Below are 9892 nucleotides of genomic sequence, written 5' to 3' on the forward strand. Positions count from 1 at the left end.
TGATCTGATATTAGAATAGTATCATAGGAGCCAGACTGAACAGAATGGAGAAATCGGTTGTCCAGGAGAAAATAATCAATACGAGAAAAGGAATGATGTACATGAGAGGAAAAAGAATACATTTTGCCAGACGGATTAAGAAAGCGCCATGGATCAGAGACAGAGAACTCATCCATAAAGGATAAAATGGTCTTAGAAGACTTTGAGGGCACTCCTGGTCTAGTAGAAGAACGATCTAATACAGGATTAAGCCAACAGTTGAAGTCACCCCCCATAATGAGTAGATGTGTGGACATGTCAGGTAACTTGGCGAACAATTGATGGAAAAAATTGTCGTCATCCCAGTTTGGACCATACACATTAGCCAGAATCACAGAATTACTATATAGTTGCCCCGTTACAAACACAAACCTTCCATTGGGGTCAGCTTTTACATTAGAGCACACAAAAGGGACCGATTTGTGAATCAAAATTGCAACACCCCTGGATTTACCATTAAAACTAGAATGAAATACTTGACTGACCCACCTCCCCTTTAATCTGAAATGGCTGGAAGATTTTAAATGAGTCTCTTGAAGGAAAACAATATGGGCACCTAATTGCTGAAGGTGATGAAGAACTTTGCTACGTTTAATAGGCTGATTTAGACCATTAGAGTTCCAGCTAGCAAATTTGAGTCCTGTCCCTGATTGTCGTGGCATCCTAGACTGCTGCATGCTAATCAAGTATTAGTGTACACTGCAGCGCGGAATGTATAACAGTCACAGAAATAAAATAAAACAAGGGCGACCTGACAAAACAAAACACAAAACATACAACGAGAGAAAAGGGGAGAACTCCTCACACACCCACCCACCACCCCACGAGCTGAAGCGTCAACAAGACGCGAGCAAATCCCACAAACTACCAAAAACATCCTAACACGCTCCGTTAACAGCACAAACCAGTAGTGCTCATCCGAGTTTGTAATAAAGCATGAAATAAATATGTAAACAAACACAGTAGCAAAATATGAAAAGTGACTCAAGTCCAAGTGTCACGAACTTAAAGCAGGGCAGCTTACCAACAGAAAACGGGTTAACTTTACCCCCAGTTTACCAAACAAACTGCCAGCCGCTTTCAAAACTGCAGCTCCAGAAAAGACACCAGACTTTAAGTTCACCTTAACAAAGTCCATTGCGGTGGCTGGGTCCACAAAGGTGTGTGTAGTTCCACCGGGAAGAGTGATCCTCAAAGTCGCGGGAAACCTCAGTCCAAACTTCACTCCAGGACACGAATGTAACAGACGTTTAACGTCCGTGAATGCAGCATGTTTCTTCGCAACCGCCGAAGTATAGTCAGGAAAGAGAAACAGTCTTTTGCCCTTGTAGAGAAGAGGAGACTCCTTGGAAGCCTCGCTGGCCCAGCATAAAAGGTCATTCCTCATGTGAAAAAAGTGCACACGAATCACAAAGGGTCGAGGTGGTTTCCCCTCACTGGGCCTGGATCGGAGAGTGCGATGTGCACGGTCGAGCAGGGGCAACTCATCCAGGCCAAGGGAGTCCATCAACAGCTGGGCAATGAATTCGGTTGGGCGCACACCTTCGGCCCCCTCCGGCACACCCACCAGCCGTATGTTGTTCCTCCTTGCTCTACCCTCCAGGTCGTCACATTTATCGGCCAGCAGTTTAACCTCGGCTTTCAGCGTGGAAACTGTTGAATCCAGTGAAGTTAGTAGGTCACTGTGGTCAGTGCATGCACGCTGCAACTCCGTGATAGCTTGATCATGGGAGCTAAGTTTCTGTCGCATCGGTTCAATTGCGTGCCTAAGCTCCTCTCTCACCGAAGAAATGTCCGCTCGGAGCTCGCAAGACAGCCAGTCTATTTTGCAACAAATGTCCCCTTTCAACTGGTCCAACATAGCCCGGAGGTTATCCAAATTGGGCGCACACTCGGGGTCTGTGACCACCTTCGGCAGAGATGCGGGCTCAGTTGAGGGAGAAGCCTTAGCACGGCCTATGCGAGCCGGGTTTCCACGTGCAGCTGCCATTGTCGGTTGAAATTCCCCAAAAACACACCGAGACTGACCAAGTACTTGTCACAATTGTGTACCGGCCAAACTAATGAAAAAGAACTGTGTTAAAAAGTTAAAATAAACACAAACTCGCGGAGCAAAAAGGAGACACGTCCTACATGCTCAGTGTCCAACAGCGCCCCCCCATAATCAATGTTACCCCCGGGATAAGGGTGCGGGTAATGGGTCTGGATAAATGGAAATGTAATGAAATAAAATAAAATAAAAAATTGATCACAAAAAGTAGCCACCTTTTGTTTTGATGACAGCTTTGCACACTTCTGGTATTCTCTCAATCAGCTTCATGAGGCAGTCACCTGGAATGGTTTTCAATTAACAGGTGTGCCTTGTCAAGAGTTAATTTGTGGAATTTCTTGCCTTCATGATGTGTTTGAGACCATTAGTTGTGTTGTGCGGCGAGAGGGTTGGTACACAGTTCAATACAGTGAATAGCCCTATTCAACTACTGTTCTACTAAGTAAAGAGAAACGACAGTCCATCATTACTTTAAGACATGAAGGTCAGTCAATCTGGAAAATATCAAGAACTTTTAATGTATCTTCAAGTGCAGTCGCAAAAAACCATCAAACACATGATGAAACTGGCTCTCATGAGGACCGCCCCAGGAAAGCAAGACCAAGAGTTACCTCTGCTGCAGAGGATAAGTTCATTAGAGATACCAGACTCAGAAACCACAAGTTAACAACACCTTAGATTAGAGCCCACATAAATTCTTCACAGAGTTCAAGTAGCAGACACATCTCAACATCAATTGTTCAGAGGACACTGCATGAATCAGGCCTTCATGGTTGAATTGCTGCAAAGAAGCCACTACTGGGGGCACTGTTGAGCGATGGAAGAGTAAGACGTGTTCGAGCGAGCTCTGATAACTTTGTCTTTATTAAAACACTAAACTTTTGTAAATCCACTCTTAAGATCCTCGGAATGACGCAAGAAGATACACACGAGTGCATTATAAAGACCAATGTAAGGAAACTATGTCTAAAAAGGGGCAAGCTAGAAAAAGCGACCAACAAGAAGCAGGCCCCGTACCAGCCCTCGGACCCGAGTGACACACCTCTACCTGATGATATGAGTGACGAGGCGGACCCACCTAACCGTGCAATACTAGCTGCTATTGCTAACCTGCGAAATGAAGTCACTCAGATCAAGAACGATATATGTGCCTCCATAGATGCACGCATACAAACTGTTTGCACTGAGCTGAGAGAGGAGCTGGCTACAACTAAAAAGGAAAATCAGACATCCATTGCAACACTTGAAGGAGCCACGGCCTCGCACGAGAAGACTTTATTAAAGAGCTGGAGAAGTCAGCCTCACATCACTCCGACGATGTTACTGCTCTCCAATGCCAGGTAACGCGACTGAACTCCGAAGTGGGGAAACTGACTGAAAAATGTGAGGATTTAGAAGGCAGATCAAGGAGGCACAACATTAGAATCATTGGAGTTCCCAAGGGGGTAGAAGGATCCAGACCGCGCGACTTCGTAGCTGACCTGCTAAAAGATGTGCTATCTCTGGATGAGAAGCCATTTATTGACCGAGTGCATCGGACCCTCCGGAGAAGCCCTGACCCTTGAGAGCCTCATCCTGAGGCGACACTATTATCATGTGCTTGAGGACATGATACGGAAAGCCAGCGCAACGAAGCAACTTTACTTCAGAGGCAAGACGATTCAAATATTCCCTGACTATCCGAAGAGCGAAGGGCTCTATTCAACCGTGCCAGGGAGCTATTGCGTGACAAGCCTGGCGTCAGGTATGGCCTACTTTACCCCGCAAGACGGGCGGCTGTAGCTCAGTGGGTAGAGCAGGTGACCAGTGACCAGAAGGTCGCTGGTTCAAACCCCGGCTCCCCTGGGCGGAACTGAACTACATGCCGAAGTATCCTTGAGCAAGATACTGAACCCCAAAACTGCTCCTGACGCGCAGTTGGCACCTTGTGTGGCAGCCTCTGACGTCAGAGGGCCCTGCGATGAGCTGGCGACTTGTCCAGGGATATACCCCGGCCTCTGCCCTATGAGAACTGGATTTGGCCCCAGTAACCCCCGCAATCCCCTGAAAGGGGGGATAAAGCGGTAACATCTCCGCGACCCTCACGGAAAAAGCGGTCAAGATAATGAACTGAACTGAACTGAACCCCGCAAGACTCCTGGTCACACACAATGGTACACAGACATCCTTCACAGACCCTTAAAAAGCTGAAGAGCAACTCTTTGGTCCAGGGTCATCTACAGCTGCCGCGGACTGATAAATCATGGATCTCAGGAATGCTAGTTAGCCTCAGTGGCTAACATTAGCACAATAACTGTTACCTGTCAAAAAAACTGCCAAGATATACACACACAACCGGTGTCTTACTGCATGACGGTAAGAACAAACATGCAAGGTTTGTAAGTCGTGGGTTACTACACTATATATCCTTTATAATCTAGATATTGTATTATTATTCTCGGACAAGAATCTTTCTTTCTCAGTATAGGCGTTATTCATTTATCCATTTTATTTAGTTCTATGATTAGATTCAGCTTTATGTCTAAGTGTGTTTTCCCAGTGTGACCTACTCTTACCTCTTGTTTCTAAAACTACAGCTATGTTTAAACAGCTATATGTTTATTTCTAGGACTTAAGACGTTGTTTAATTCTTGTATGCTTACCCCGTCAGATTATAAACAAAGGTGATTTTAATTTTAGTTGGCGGAGGGGGAAAAAGGAGAAAGAAGGGAAGAGAAAAAAAAGAAAAAAGAGAGAGATGTGTTCATTTGACTTTAATAATTACAAGTAAGGTAGGTACATGTGATATATGATGTTAGATGCGCTTGTATAAATGGGGGTGCGTGTGCGCATGTATACTAGGGGTGGGCTGATCGATCCAAATATCGATAGTATCGATACCAAGGTGAGTATTGGTATCGGATCGATACTAGCGTGATGAGATCGATATTTTTGTTGTAGTTTCTCTTCTATAAGTTCAGCAAATCACTCGTATTTCTTCACAGTTTGTGCTAGTCCTTATGCGCAGCGCTCCTCTCCACCTCTCTCACTCCGCTCATTCAGGTTCACTAGGCCCCTCTCCCCCAGAAACTGCTCCCTGTGACGTATGCAGGAAAGCAATACTTGTATAAGCATTTAAAAGCAGCACACCCAAAAGTTAATGCTGAGCTGCAAAGCATTCGGAGGGAGGAGGAGGAGGGAGCTCCCCAAACCCGAACCAGACCCCTGGCACAGAGACAGACGTCACTGACAGAGGCCTTTCAACAAAAACCTCAACAATATCCAGGTAGCAATTTCTAGAAGTGAAAGTTATTTTCAAAGTGTAATTGGTGGTCAGAGATGTCATTTTAGCAGAGGGATTAAACTATTATCATATATTCGGACAGTTGAAATAAATCTTAATTGTTTTACTGGAACTCAAAAATATATACTTATATTAAGATATATAGCCTACTTCAAACCTGAAGTATGAATATGGCAGAATATAATAACCCTTTTGTGTATCTGTTGAAGGAACATTAGTATTCCTATTTAGGCTACATGCAGATTTTTTAAGTAAAAAGTATCGGTATCAGTATTGGTGTCGGCAATACTGGCCCTGTAATTACTTGGTATCGGATCGATACCAAAATTTGCAGTATCGCCCACCCCTACTCTGCACAGAAAAATAACAACATTGAAGTATGAATACAATCAAATTATGTCTGTGAAAATAAGTAAAGCATTCCTGTATACCAGACAAAGGTTCTTTGAATTTGGGGATAATCCACATAAATTATTAGCTCGTCAGCTCCGAAAAATGGAGAACGATAGGACAATACATAAGGTAAAAGCCTGTGATAACACAATACTCACAAAACCCAAAGATATTAATAACAGGTTCCTCGAATTTTACACTGATTGTATACTTCTAAATCCACTTCAGAGTCTGAGATTATTAATACATTTTTAGACAAATGTGACCTACCCAGGTTAGGTGTTGAAGATTATAAATCACTAAATACTGAGCTCACAATTAGAGAGGTTCAGTCTGCTGTTGCCTCGTTAAAAGGTAATAAATCACCAGGTCCTGACGGACTTCCTGGAGAATTATATAAAACGTATGGTGAAAAGTTATCTCCTTATTTATTAATAGTATTCAAACACGCTCAGGAAAGCGGTGCTCTACCACCGACTTTAACTGAAGCTGTGATCACGGTAATTCATAAGAAAGGAAAAGATCCACAGGAAGTAGCTGCTTATCGCCCTATTTCGCTCCTGAATGTTGCCAAAATACTAGCTAACAGACTGGGCCCCCTGTTGGAGAGGTTAGTTCACCCGGACCAGACGGGTTTTGTACCTAACAGAAACTCTACATTCAATCTGAGACGCCTCTTTAATAGAAAAACTCACTCTAGGTTATTGTTTTGGGATGCACTCCCAATTTCGATAATTGGAAGAATAAATGCGGTTAAGATGGTCTTATTCCCACAGTTATTATATCTGTTTCAAAATATCCCAATATTCTTCTTATTTTAAAAAAACATTTTTTAAACAATTAGACTCCTTAATTACTCCTTTTTTGTGGGGACACAAAGCTCCCAGAATAGGTAAGAAATATCACTGCAGGCCTAAATCTGCAGGAGGATTAGCACTTCCAAATTTTTTGTTTTACTACTGGGCCTCAGCGATTAAGACTTTTATTTTCTGGCTAAACACCACAAAGTCCCCACCTAATTGGCTACTGATGGAACAGGAGGAATGCCATCCATATTCACTGGCTGCAATTCTATTAGCGCCAACTACGATCAGTAGGTTATTATATAACAACAATCCTATTATTCATAACATGATTTGTATCTGGAAACAAATCAAATCCAGTTATAATCTTAGATCCATATCCTCTGCATTACCCATAGATAGAAACCCCACTTTTGCCCCGTCTGGTTTGGGTGGAGCCTTTTCTAAGTGGAATCAGAAAGGTATTAAATGTGTTAGAGATCTGTATATACAAGGTGTATTTGCCTCGTTTTCTCAAATACAGCAGAAATTTGGATTGGGAAATAATAATTTCTTTCAGTATCTGCAAATCAGGGACTATATACGTAGACATTTGGAGGATTTTCAGACCGAATCAAAATCATTAATAGATGACTGTTTAAAATTGCCAATGAATGAACCAAAGTTGATAACACGTATCTATAATACTCTCCTGTCATTAAGTCCCCCCACTGCCCACACGCATAGACAGAAATGGGAGAAAGAATTTGGTGAACCGATCACAGATGATCTATGAGACAGAGCCCTTGAGAAGATCAACACCTGTTCACACAGTGCAAGACATTGTCTTATTCAGTTTAAAATTATACAAATGCTCCACTTCTCAAAGGAAAAATTACATAATATATATCCAGAAGTATCACCTATATGTGATAAATGCAAATCTTCCATTGCAACCCATCTTCATAGTTATGCACTATGCCCCAAAATTTACTCTTTCTGGTCTGGTGTTTTTAATATAATGTCCGAGGTTATGGGGTTTGTGATACAGCCAGAACCCTTACTTATTATTCTTGGGGTGTCTGAAACCTTTAAAAAATTAAACAAAGCAAAACAATGTTTTATTTCATATGGTCTCATAATAGTGAAAAAAATGATTCTTACATTATCGAAGAGTGTAAATACACCAACATCTAAGATGTGGCTAGAGGAATTAACTAATACTCTCCATCTGGAAAGAATAAGATTTGTCCTGAAAGACAGACTCCAACATTTTGACACAACTTGGCAACCTCTTATACAGTACCTTGCTAATACGAACCCAACTCAACAATCGGTCTCCTATGCATAGCAGGGTTCTCGTGATATTTTCCACGTGGGTCTTCACCAGGGGGTGGGGGGTGGTTTTTGTCAACCTGCTATGTTCTGTTTCTGTTGTCTCTGTTTACATGTTCTGTAATTATTATGTTTGTATGTTTGTATTATAAATGCCCAATAAAAATACAGGGAAAAAAAAAAAAAGAAGCCACTACTGAGGAAGAACAACAACAAGAAGAAAGGTGTTTGGGCCAAGAAACACAAGGAATGGACATTAGACCAGTGGAAATCTGAACTATGGTCTGATCCAAATTTGAGATTTTTGGTTTCGCCTGCCATTGTCTTTGTGGGACGCAGAAAAGGTGAGCAGATGGTTTCTACATGTGTGGTTCCCACCGTGAAGCATGGAGGAGGAGGTGTGATGGTGTGGGGGTGCTTTGCTGATGACACTGTTGGTGATTTATTCAAAATTCAAGGCGCACTTAACCAGCATGGCTACCACAGCATTCTGCAGCAACATGCCATCCCATCTGGTTTGTGCTTAGTGGGACATCATTTGTTTTTCAACTGGACAATGACCCCAAACACACCTTCAGGCTTTGTAATGGCTATCTGACCAAGAAGGAGAGTGATGGAGTGCTGCGTCAGATGACCTGGCCTCCACAATCACCCAACCTTAACCCAATTGAGATGGTTTGGGATGAGTTGGACCGCAGAGTGAAGGCAAAGCAGCCAACAAGTGCTCAGCACCTCTGGGAACTCCTGAAACCATTCCAGGTGACTACCTCATGGATCTGATTGAGAGAATGCCAAGAGTGTGCAAAGCTGTCATCAAAACAAAAGGTGGCTACTTTGAAGAATATAAAATATAAAACATATTCTGGTTTGTTTAACACTTTTTTGTTTACTACATAATTCCATATGTATTCCTTCATAATTTGGATGTCTTCAGTATTGATCTACAATGTAGAAAATAATAAAAATAAAGATAAACCATTGAATGAGAAGGTGTGTCCAAACTTTTGACTGGTAGTGTATGTGGCGACCCATTTCAGCATTTTTTTTACTTTTTTTATCTGTCCAACACAACAACACCATCATTGATTGTTTAACCAGTAGACAATCTGCCCTCGCTCTTCCCTTTCCGTCTATTGACAGTTGCACATGCTCCGTAGAGAAACAGAGAGAGAGAGATGTTCTCTGGAATTACATCCTCCTGTAAACACACTGATTGTGATGCAACCTGTCCTATTTAATGTAGGTGGCTGTGGCTCAGGAGGTAGAGCAGGTCATCCACTAATCGAAAGGGTTGTGGTTTGATCCCTGGATCCCCAGCTACATGTCAAAGTATCTTTGGGCAAGATACTGAACTTACTTGATAAGTATTTGAATGGATTGCCATTCAATTTGGTACAGATGTCCTTGGTGGGTAACGCCTCATCTTACAGGTCCATAAATTTCATGTTAAGTATGTGGAAATGACCAAGCAACATATATGAAATTTCATTATTTAATTATTTAATAATAATATTCTACTATTTTCCAACAATCAGTTAATAAATAGCTGCTAATTTCTCTAATAATTTCCAGAAAACTTCCAACTGGTTTCTGCTTAACTTCTGCTGATCATGTCATTTTAATTTCCAACTAGTTTCTGTCTAACTTCCGCAGGACAGTAAATTGAAGCACATTGTTTAACCATTTCTATTTTCACTGATTTCTATCACTTCAGGTGACGTTTATTGTGTTTTTTTAATTTGATTTGGTTTTATTAGGAAAAGGTAGCATCACAAAAACTTCAGGGTAATTTTAAGTAAGTTTTCAAATATGTGTACATTGAATGTATGAGCACAAAATTTGATATAAAAGCTGCAGGCCTTGTGGGCCTTAACTCAAATTAACAGTCCATGTTCACCTGCAGGTGTGCATATCTACTATTACCCATCTACTATTACCCATCTGTGTCATACAGGTTTTAATACTTCTACACTTTTGCAGATCAATATTCAGCTGCGTGCCCACATGTAT

The 9892-nt window shown here is 41.9% G+C and overlaps 1 protein-coding gene across 1 annotated transcript in view; it reads right to left on the minus strand.

Moving 5' to 3' along the window:
* The window catches only part of LOC140999734 (immunoglobulin superfamily member 21-like), a 31328-nt gene that overhangs the window by 17717 nt on the left and 3719 nt on the right, over window positions 1-9892 (minus strand). The gene's annotated exons all lie outside the window — the stretch shown is intronic.

This window comes from Pagrus major, chromosome 7 (genome assembly GCF_040436345.1).
Source record: "Pagrus major chromosome 7, Pma_NU_1.0".
NCBI lineage: Eukaryota > Metazoa > Chordata > Actinopteri > Spariformes > Sparidae > Pagrus > Pagrus major.